A 12,752-nucleotide genomic window follows, 5' to 3' on the forward strand; every position below is an offset into this window, starting at 1 on the left:
TAGATGTCCGACGCCATTTTGAAATCCAAGATGGCGGCCTCCGGAGTAGTAAAATCATTGAAAACCCATGCAATATGGGTATTTTCGGAACGGGCGCGATGAGGGGATGACGGAAATCGATGTCCGACGCCATATTGAAATCCAAGATGGCGGCCACCGGAGTAGTAAAATCGTTGAAAACCCATGCAATATGGGTATTTTCGGAACGGGCGCGATGAGGGGATGACGGAAATCGATGTCCGACGCCATTTTGAAATCCAAGATGGCGGCCTCCGGATTAGTAAAATCATTGAAAACCCATGCAATATGGGTAGTTTCGGAACGGGCGCGATGAGGGGATGACGGAAATCGATGTCCGACGCCATATTGAAATCCAAGATGGCGGCCACCGGAGTAGTAAAATCGTTGAAAACCCATGCAATATGGGTATTTTCGGAACGGGCGCGATGAGGGGATGGCGGAAATCGATGTCCGACGCCATATTGAAATCCAAGATGGCGGCCACCGGAGTAGTAAAATCGTTGAAAACCCATGCAATATGGGTATTTTCGGAACGGGCGCGATGAGGGGATGACGGAAATAGATGTCCGACGCCATTTTGAAATCCAAGATGGCGGCCTCCGGAGTAGTAAAATCATTGAAAACCCATGCAATATGGGTATTTTCGGAACGGGCGCGATGAGGGGATGACGGAAATCGATGTCCGACGCCATATTGAAATCCAAGATGGCGGCCACCGGAGTAGTAAAATCGTTGAAAACCCATGCAATATGGGTATTTTCGGAACGGGCGCGATGAGGGGATGACGGAAATCGATGTCCGACGCCATTTTGAAATCCAAGATGGCGGCCTCCGGATTAGTAAAATCATTGAAAACCCATGCAATATGGGTAGTTTCGGAACGGGCGCGATGAGGGGATGACGGAAATCGATGTCCGACGCCATATTGAAATCCAAGATGGCGGCACCGGAGTAGTAAAATCGTTGAAAACCCATGCAATATGGGTATTTTCGGAACGGGCGCGATGAGGGGATGACGGAAATACGATGTCCGACGCCATATTGAAATCCAAGATGGCGGCCCCGGAGTAGTAAAATCGTTGAAAACCCATGCAATATGGGTATTTTCGGAACGGGCGCGATGAGGGGATGACGGAAATCGATGTCCGACGCCATATTGAAATCCAAGATGGCGGCCTCCGGAGTAGTAAAATCATTGAAAACCCATGCAATATGGGTATTTTCGGAACGGGCGCGATGAGGGGATGACGGAAATCGATGTCCGACGCCATATTGAAATCCAAGATGGCGGCCACCGGAGTAGTAAAATCGTTGAAAACCCATGCAATATGGGTATTTTCGGAACGGGCGCGATGAGGGGATGACGGAAATCGATGTCCGACGCCATTTTGAAATCCAAGATGGCGGCCTCCGGATTAGTAAAATCATTGAAAACCCATGCAATATGGGTAGTTTCGGAACGGGCGCGATGAGGGGATGACGGGAAATCGATGTCCGACGCCATATTGAAATCCAAGATGGCGGCCACCGGAGTAGTAAAATCGTTGAAAACCCATGCAATATGGGTATTTTCGGAACGGGCGCGATGAGGGGATGGCGGAAATCGATGTCCGACGCCATATTGAAATCCAAGATGGCGGCCACCGGAGTAGTAAAATCGTTGAAAACCCATGCAATATGGGTATTTTCGGAACGGGCGCGATGAGGGGATGACGGAAATCGATGTCCGACGCCATTTTGAAATCCAAGATGGCGGCCTCCGGAGTAGTAAAATCATTGAAAACCCATGCAATATGGGTATTTTCGGAACGGGCGCGATGAGGGGATGACGGAAATCGATGTCCGACGCCATATTGAAATCCAAGATGGCGGCCACCGGAGTAGTAAAATCGTTGAAAACCCATGCAATATGGGTATTTTCGGAACGGGCGCGATGAGGGGATGACGGAAATCGATGTCCGCCGCCATTTTGAAATCCAAGATGGCGGCCTCCGGATTAGTAAAATCATTGAAAACCCATGCAATATGGGTAGTTTCGGAACGGGCGCGATGAGGGGATGACGGAAATCGATGTCCGACGCCATTTTGAAATCCAAGATGGCGGCCTCCGGATTAGTAAAATCATTGAAAACCCATGCAATATGGATATTTTCGGAACAGGCGCGATGAGGGGATGACGGAAATCGATGTCGGACGCCATTTTGAAATCCAAGATGGCGGCCTCCGGAGTAGTAAAATCTTTGAAAACCCATGCAATATGGGTAGTTTCGGAACGGGCGCGATGAGGGGATGACGGAAATCGATGTCCGACGCCATTTTGAAATCCAAGATGGCGGCCTCCGGATTAGCAAAATCATTGAAAACCCATGCAATATGGGTATTTTCGGAACGGGCGCGATGAGGGGATGACGGAAATCGATGTCCGACGCCATTTTGAAATCCAAGATGGCGGCCTCCGGAGTAGTAAAATCATTGAAAACCCATGCAATATGGGTATTTTCGGAACGGGCGCGATGAGGGGATGACGGAAATCGATGTCCGACGCCATTTTGAAATCCAAGATGGCGGCCTCCGGATTAGTAAAATCATTGAAAACCCATGCAATATGGGTAGTTTCGGAACGGGCGCGATGAGGGGATGACGGAAATCGATGTCCGACGCCATTTTGAAATCCAAGATGGCGGCCTCCGGAGTAGTAAAATCATTGAAAACCCATGCAATATGGGTATTTTCGGAACGGGCGCGATGAGGGGATGACGGAAATAGATGTCCGACGCCATATTGAAATCCAAGATGGCGGCCTCCGGAGTAGTAAAATCATTGAAAACCCATGCAATATGGGTAGTTTCGGAACGGGCGCGATGAGGGGATGACGGAAATCGATGTCCGACGCCATTTTGAAATCCAAGATGGCGGCCTCCGGAGTAGTATAATCATTGAAAACCCATGCAATATGGGTATTTTCGGAACGGGCGCGATGAGGGGATGACGGAAATCGATGTCCGACGCCATTTTGAAATCCAAGATGGCGGCCTCCGGATTAGTAAAATCATTGAAAACCCATGCAATATGGGTAGTTTCGGAACGGGCGCGATGAGGGGATGACGGAAATCGATGTCCGACGCCATTTTGAAATCCAAGATGGCGGCCTCCGGAGTAGTAAAATCATTGAAAACCCATGCAATATGGGTATTTTCGGAACGGGCGCGATGAGGGGATGACGGAAATCGATGTCCGACGCCATTTTGAAATCCAAGATGGTGGCCTCCGGAGTAGTAAAATCATTGAAAACCCATGCAATATGGGTATTTTCGGAACGGGCGCGATGAGGGGATGACGGAAATCGATGTCCGACGCCATATTGAAATCCAAGATGGCGGCCTCCGGAGAAGTAAAATCGTTGAAAACCCCATGCAATATGGGTATTTTCGGAACGGGCGCGATGAGGGGATGACGGAAATCGATCTTGGATTTCAAAATGGCGTCGGACATCGATTTTCGTCATCCCCCTGCCATGCCCGTTCCGAGAATACCCATATTGCATGGGTTTTCAATGATTATACTACTCCGGAGGCCGCCATCTTGGATTTCAAAATGGCGTCGGACATCGATTTCCGTCATCCCCTCATCGCGCCCGTTCCGAAACTACCCATATTGCATGGGTTTTCAATGATTTTACTACTCCGGAGGCCGCCATCTTGGATTTCAATATGGCGTCGGACATCTATTTCCGTCATCCCCTCATCGCGCCCGTTCCGAAAATACCCATATTGCATGGGTTTTCAATGATTTTACTACTCCGGAGGCCGCCATCTTGGATTTCAAAATGGCGTCGGACATCGATTTCCGTCATCCCCTCATCGCGCCCCGTTCCGAAACTACCCATATTGCATGGGTTTTCAATGATTTTACTAATCCGGAGGCCGCCATCTTGGATTTCAAAATGGCGTCGGACATCGATTTCCGTCATCCCCTCATCGCGCCCGTTTCCGAAAATACCCATATTGCATGGGTTTTCAATGATTTTACTACTCCGGAGGCCGCCATCTTGGATTTCAAAATGGCGTCGGACATCGATTTCCGTCTTCCCCTCGTCGCGCCCGTTCCGAAAATACCCATATTGCATGGGTTCCCAATGATTTTACTACTCCCAAGGCCGCCATCTTGGATTTCAAAATGGCGTCGGACATCGATTTCCGTCATCCTCTCATCGCGCCCTTTCCGAAAATACCCATATTGCATGGGTTTTCAATGATTTTACTACTCCGGAGGCCGCCATCTTGGATTTCAAAATGGCGTCCGACATCTATTTCCGTCATCCCCTCATCGCGCCCGTTCCGAAAATACCCATATTGCATGGGTTCCCAATGATTTTACTACTCCCAAGGCCGCCATCTTGGATTTCAAAATGGCGTCGGACATCGATTTCCGTCATTCCCTCGTCGCGCCCGTTCCGAAAATCTCCATATTGCATGGGTTTTCAATGATTTTCCCATACTGGAGGCCGCCATCTTGGATTTCAAAATGGCGTCGGACATCGATTTCCGTCATCCCCTCGTCGTGCCCGTTCCGAAAATACCCATTTTGCATGGGTTTTCAATGATTTTCTCATACTGGAGGCCGCCATCTTGGATTTCAAAATGGCGTCGGACATCGATTTCCGTCATCCCCTCGTCGTGCCCGTTCCGAAAATACCCATTTTGCATGGGTTTTCAATGGTTTTATCACTCCGGAGGCCGCCATCTTGGATTTCAAAATGGCGTCGGACATCGATTTCCGTCATCCTCTCATCGCGCCCTTTCCGAAAATACCCATATTGCATGGGTTTTCAATGATTTTACTACTCCGGAGGCCGCCATCTTGGATTTTAAAATGGCGTCGGACATCGATTACCGTCATTCCCTCGTCGCGCTCGTCCCGAAAATACCCATATTGCATGGGTTTCCAATGATTTCACTAATCCGGAGGCCGCCATCTTGGATTTCAAAATGGCGTCCGACATCGATTTCTGTCATTCCCTCATCGTGCCCGTTCCGAAAATACCCATATTGCATGGGTTGCTAACAATTTTTACACTCCTGATGCCGCTAAATATGGAATTTAGTTAATTTTCTATGCCCATAGTCCAACAATTTTTATTCTATAATATTATCAATTGATAGAGATAGAACCTCTATCATTATCAATTGAGAGATGTTGTACTGATAGTATCATCATGAGAATTTTTTGGGATAGGGATACTATCTCTCTATCCTCTATCTCTGATAGAAACCGTTCTCTCAGTGATACTATCAGAGATAGACAAGAAGTGATAGTATCATCTAGCTAAACTGATAGTATCCGTTGTCTATCAGATAGATGATAGTATCATCGGCTATCTGATAATTTTGATGCCTGGTCCCATCCCAGAAGAACATACAAGAATGGAGTGCGCATTACCTTTCTTAGCAACACCACTCCCAAGGATCTTAGGGGAATTCGGGGTAAAACCGACACCCTAAGCTTATTGATAAAATTTGTGTACTTTCGCTTGTTAAACGAACCTAAAATTGTTGTAGAATCACATATTGGTTATCAATCTATCAATCCTTGTGATCGCTGGATTATATTTTAAGGTTATATAGTGATTTAAACCAAATTGATATTTCATCATTTTTAGGTTAGACAATTGAGAGTGCGGGTAAGATCGACACCCTGTTGGGGTAAAACCAACACATGCACTTTGAGTAGAATTTATACGTTGTGAACATCACCATCACATGACATATTAAAAAGAATGCTTTAAACATTACTTGCGACTTTTATGACCCCTTCCTCTAATGGATTATACATATATTACGTAAATTATTGAGGAGAAGACAAAAATCCACTAAATATATGTGAAAATTTAAAATGTTTCATGCTAAGATTATAAAGTTGTAATGAATACAAATTAATATTATAAATTTGTGTTCATTGAATGTTTACGAAGATGAAGTAATGGCGAATGATTGGTTGTGAAAATGAATACTGTTTTGTTTTAACAAACCAGAAAAGTGTAATTATTTTTAGATAATATAAACTGTCGAACCTCATGGTTTGTAAATAAACAATAAGATTTATTTATGTGAAAACATTTGAAATTCTATTAATTCTTCAATTATAAATGAGAAAAATTTCTTCAAGCTATATCAAATAAGTTTGAACGTGAAACATATTTTTTTTACTACATATTTTTTTGATACTTAATGATAGCTTGTGGCAAGTCATATAGTGTCATATTTTACATGTTAACAAGTTCGCCACCTATGAACTTCACTGGAACTCGTAAATAAAGACTCACATAAACTACAGAGAAAGTCTTCCGACAGGAAACATTCCCTGAAGTTAGATTATAAAGCAAAGAAAGGTGTCTATTTTACCCCAAATGAAAGTGTCGATCTTACCCCGAGTGGACATTTATTTTTCAATGACGTCAATAGCTGTCGAAAAACCAAAAATCAAATTCTCCTTCATGTTGTATCAGCATAATAATAGTAAATAATGATGTAGACGCAGAACATATAAGGGATGGTACACAAATTATGTCACATTATTCAACTTTTTCGACCCCCTCCCCCCCCTTTGTCCAACTTTTTGTATGAATCCTCCGAAAATTTTGTAAGGCTTGTCACGCTTGGCTAACCCCCCCCCTTGGGGCGTGACGTAATGTGTGCATGATCCCTAATGACATTTTAAAATTTTCACATGCGAAATAGTTAAAGAATAACAGCGAACTATTGCAGCTGCTGTTACTTCTATGTTATCCAATATGATTTTGTTGTTTATTTTTGCAGTTTATTGGTAGCGTCAGTTGTAATGTCATCCGAAACACAACATATCACAAGTAAAGATAGAGCGTGATGGAAACTGCATGGAAATCTGCTCAAAACATGAAAAATCAAAGAGTGTCGATCTTACCCACAGTGTCGGTTTTACCCTGATTTCCCCTACCTATGACCCTGAATCGAAACGGTTGGTACGGTTGTCCCCGTTTCTTCCTATTGAAAATTGGAAATATTTCGCATATCATGTTATTTATTCGTTAATAAGGGGCGGTCCATTAATTACGTAAGCCAAATTTCGGGGTTTTTCAACCCCCCCTCCCCCCATGGTAAGATTTTTTGTATGAAAATCAAAAATAAATTGTATGGCACGTAAGAATTCTTAGACCCCCCCTCCCCCATAAACCCTTACGTAATTAATACACAGCCCCTAACCTGATCGTCGTAATTTTTCAGTTGTCTCCAATCCCGAGGTCTGCACAGTGGGCCTGGCCATTTTAATATTTGTATAATATCACAGATATTCTGCAAATATTAATGCTGACAAGAAAATAGGGTGCAGAACCACTTGGGCACTTCGATGATTCACTTTGGCATGGGGGATTTTTCTCGGCCGAATTGTCTGAAACTTTGCAGAAAGAGGCACTTTAGTAAGACACATCTTGTGGCCAAATATGAGCATTGTAGCTTTTAAAAAACCTCCTTGCCCAATTGAATTAAAAGTGCCAAGAATTGGATCCGGCCCTACCTTAACATATCTAGGTATTTCCAGGATGCTTTTCAATATTTGCTGAGCAAGCGCTTAGAATAGATTAGGTTAGAAACCGTGTTTTGTTCAAGTGTGTGCTTAAATAGCTAAGTGGATTTTAATAAATACAAGCTATAATTCCCTACGTGATAAATGCTAGAGTGATCGAACGAAGAAAGAAGATTTAGTTCATTACGCTGCTGAATTTGTTCCACTGATCTTCTTGAGTATTCGAACAGCCTCAATTCTTCTCAAAATCAACGAAAATAACTCTGATGTGTGATGTCATACTAATACTATTTACTTTTGCTTTTGATTTGCTTAACTGATGAACAATAATGATGCCACAAATTTTGTTAAGTTGTGGTCGCACGCTGTAAGAGTTACACACATTATCATAAATACTTAGTACCTTTGCGCCTTAGTACCATTTTGCGCACAAATTTATCACCTCTAAGTCAAAACTCATTCTTGAAACCATGACAAATTGCTCCGACGAGGGGGAAGAGATATTCATCATTTTGTTTGCTCTTATTTGGTTTAGGTGAGATTGTAGTTCAGCAAACTTCTGCAAAAACCCCAAACAAGAAATTTCCTTTTTATGTACACTTTTGTACTTATCTTGAGAATTAAAGTTCGGAAATTTATACGGCATGAATAGTAGTACTTATTTTTAATTTTTAAATAAATTTTCAAATAAATCTTCAACGTTTTGAGGCAACATTTAAACCTTTACTAGAAGGGCAGAAAATTTAACGGAACTCCTTTTATATAATTTGGGTTCCATAAAAGATAAAGTAGCTGGAATTTTCGAATTGTTTTCAATTTTGAACCACCCCAATGATTGCCTAATTAGTTAAAGAAATTGCGGTTATGATATCAGTTCAAGACTGTGCTATCATAGGCATAGTCCTAACCCGCTACATCTAAAATCTTCTGTGTTACTTTATCTTCTGAGGCACTGCATAGGTGAACTCTGTGACAATCTGTGTTGATTGGCGTTTCACAAACCCGTCCACGGAAACATGAAACGAGTATTTTCCAACGAACATTGATTTTGGCATTCAATCGTATTCTGTCTGAAGAGCATATATTCCACCCCCACAATGTTTTCTATGCAGCGATCACAAAATCCGGAAACGAACAGTGTGCTTCTGTACACACTATCTAACATTGGCCATCCATCTTTCACGGGGGACACTGTCATCATTTATTCAACGTGCATCCATCTCTCATTTTATTCACACTTTATTTCCCACAGATCTTTTCAGCAGCATTTCTCCGTTTATCGAACGAGTACCGATGGACTTCTGGTACATTTTGATTCACCATGCTCAGAACCTTTGGCTATGCTCTTTTGGCTATGATACGGCTGCTCTGCCTTTTGGTTTGCGAGAGTGGCATTTGCAATCTTGTCACATAGTTCTTTCCACTTTTCCCGGACATTGATTTCTCGAGTGAGCAAACCCGCCAAGAGTGCATTGTACGGCCAGCAGACTGAAGGACGACAGCAACAACGACGAGGTTCATCAAAACTCGATATCAGAACCCCTGTGCTGTGTGTTTCTGGACAAAATGTCGAAAGACAAAACGTCGAAAATCAGAAGGCCGGAAAGGCAAAAAATCGAAATCGAGGCAAAAAGTCGAAAATATATTTTCAAGAAAGTGAAAATTCCTCACCAAACAAATCATTTTTTGACGTTTTGTCCTTTCGACCTTTTGTCCTTAGACCGTTTGTCCCTAAACCGTGGTACTGCTGACTGAACTGATCGTCCAGTTCTCGTGGCGATGGTAGCGGAACCGTTTCGATATGCACTATGGATCCTGCTATCGAGAGACGGGGGCCAAGACGTTCACAATCACGTCAACCACCGACGACGATGAAAGTTCCTTGTAGCTAGTCGACAGTTTTCGTCGTTGACCGAAACACGTCTCTCGGACAGAATCCATCGGCGTGTTCCACTGGGTGCAGTGAGGTGCATCTAGGTGCAATGAAATTTTTTAAAACTAATTTCACTGCTTTCCACAGAAAAAATTATAGGCAAAGAATTGGCTTATGTTCAATATCAAATTATAGTGATAAAAACATTGTATCAGTTTTGTTCAATAAGCAATTTTTTGTCTTTAACCCTTGTTTGTGTAATGGAGTCATATTAGACCAATCCACACTGTACCGATGGTATTATCAAAAAAGAAAAAGAAGATTAAGGTCTGATAGTTCCTGATTTTCCCTAATTTTAAAGAAGAACGTACCTGTGCTTAAAAAAATCCTTAAGATACAGTCAGTGACATAAGTTAGTAACCGAATGCTATTTTTCCATACAAAATGACCAAGTTTGGAGTGCTGTAACTCAGCTTCTGGTAGTTCGGATAGGCTGAAATTTGGATGACGAACTACACATAACTTGAAATTTTGCCTGTAAGGGAATTATTTCATTGCAATCATTTAACATAAAGTTTCAGAGGGTTGTTCAAAGACAAAAGTAAGTAACCGAGAGACTTTTTAATTTAATTCGAAAAACGGTCAGTCATGGAAAGTTGGTGTGTTCTGCAAATTTGTGTGACTTCTGAAATTGAACAACTTTGTGGAACAGGCCAACAGCCCACAACTTACCGTTTTCGAATTAAATTACAAAGTCTTTCGATTACTTACTTTTGCCTTTGAACAACCCTCTGAAACTTTATGTTAAATGACTGCAATGTAATAATTCCCATACAGGCAAAACTTCAAGATATTTGTAGTTCGTCATTCAAATTTCAGCCAATTCGGACTGCCAGAAGCTGAGATACAGCACCCCAAACTTGGGCATTTTGTATGGAAAAACAGCATTTGGTTACTAACTTATGTCACAGACTGTACCTCTACCTCTAAGCGAGTAAAACTTTGAGAAAACTCTGGAGGAATTTCTAAACGGCTACTAAAGTATTTTTGAAGATTTTTTTGCGGGACCGCCTGGAAGAATCTGTGGAAGTATACCTTCAGAAATCTTTTGAACAATTTTAGGAAAAAGACCATGAGAAATCACTTGAAGTATCACTGCAGGAATTTAAAAAAGGGACCTGCTGAGAAATTTCTAGAATCTCTGCAGTAATATTTGGCGGAATCTTATAGAAGAGTGCCTAAATAAATCCAAGAGGAGAGAAATTCTGGAGGATACTAAGGGCCGATTTCTTCACCTTCACTTAAGTCGTAAACCACGTTTACATATACGATTAAACCAGGTTTAAGGCCTAAGCGGTGGTGAAGAAACCGCTTATAAGAGAAATTGTTTGAATCCTTGGAGGAATCTCTGAAAAAAATGTGAAGGAATGCCTAAACGAATCTATGTAGGAATTCTCAGAAGGAAAAACTTAAAGAGACCCTTGAGGAATTTCTGGAGGAACCATTGTGGGATAAATTCTCAAAATCGAGAGCTTGTTTTTGAATGAAACATTTAAAATTCAATTATTCAAGCTTCATCGTTTGAGTCCTCATGAATATAGGTGCAATATATAGAATATGCAACTGATTGTAATGTTGTGTGAACCAATGGAGGTTTCATCTCAATCGATAATCCAACCAAATAATAACAAAAACACTATAATTTACAATTACTTTTTTGTATGTTTTTAGAGTCCTATTCATTTCCACAAAGTTGTGTATTTTGTATAATTACATTATTTTTTAGAGTATGGTTATCATCAAAACCTAAGAATTTTGAAAAATATTTGAATTGAATGATACTTTGAGGTTTTTTTTATAAAATATCGTCGTTTTTCGGTGGAGTAACCAGATAGAGGGTTGGTGTATTCAGCAAAGTTGTTTCATTTACATTCATCTTCAAACAAAAAAGTTAAAATTTGCGCCACCTGGGGCGGGACTGAGAACTAAATTGGTGAACTGACGCGCCATATTTTTCAAATTTTTCATCCGACAATATCATACCGATAAAAAACACTTTTTAATACTGGAAAAAGTTCACGATTTTGAGCACTGAGCATTGCATGTTCTAAAGGATTTTCTGGAACAATTTCGGTAGATTTCTCTGGCAAAATTATCGAGAAGTTTCTTGAAGAATTCATGCAAGCATTCTTGATGGGATTTCAAAAGGAATCTCTGGAAGTATGACGGGGAAAATTTCTGTTAGAATCTCGACAAAAAATTCTTGATGTAGGGAAAGTATTCCCTTAGTTGTGGGTGTTCCTATAGTTGCGGTAGTGCCGTTTTCACTGATTTCAATACGACACTGCCAATCGACGTTTTGGCTGATTGATACACGGAATAGTTGAAAAGAGCGTTTAAATTGCTTTAAAACTAATGAAATATCACTAAAATTGCTAAAACTATTCTTGCTTGTACCAATAGTGGCGGTAAAGTGTTCCTATAGTGGAGGATACCATAAGAAAACAACAAATACCGCAACTATAGGAACATAAATTTAAAAAAAATACCGTACTAAAGGAACAGTGTACCAATAGTGGAGGTATTATTTTTCACTGACATGCTGTGGATTACTGTGATGAAATCATTTACAACTATAACATGTACATTAATTGCACTTCTTGAACTTAGGCGGTTAAATGAAGTTCAACCGTGCTCAGTACCTCCACTATTGGTACATCTACCATATATCTGAAGCAAGGCATGAAGAACTCCCAGAAATGATTTCGAAATTTTCGAATTTCGTGGAGGGATTCCAGTTAGAATTCATGTAGAAAACTTTGTCACCAAACCTCTGAAGGATCTCAGTTGAAATACTTTAGTAACATTCCTGTAGGATTTTGATTATTTATTTGTTTCTACTTCATTCACTATGATAAAACCTCGCCAACAATAATTCATCGATCACGGCCGCCTCACCATCACTTCAAATTTTGTTGATTTGCATTTCAGGTAGAAGAACAAACCTGCCACTGTTTGAAATGTTCTCCCAATAATATCCATGCCGTCTGCAAAACAAATAAACTGATCGGATCTCGTGAAAATCATTCTCAATCTTGTGAGCTTCCCGGGAAAGCTGTTCACGTCCATGATCTTCCATAGCTCTACATGAACCATGCTGTCATATGCCGCCTTAAAATCTATGAATCGTTTTGAACGATAATTTTCACTCTTCAATTTATTACATTTTTTTGTAGATAGGTACCGCCATGCTTTCAATCTTCGGGTAGCTGTACCATCTACCAGATTGTGACTATTA

The sequence above is a fragment of the Aedes aegypti genome, chromosome 3 (assembly GCF_002204515.2).
Source record: "Aedes aegypti strain LVP_AGWG chromosome 3, AaegL5.0 Primary Assembly, whole genome shotgun sequence".
Taxonomy (NCBI): Eukaryota; Metazoa; Arthropoda; class Insecta; order Diptera; family Culicidae; genus Aedes; species Aedes aegypti.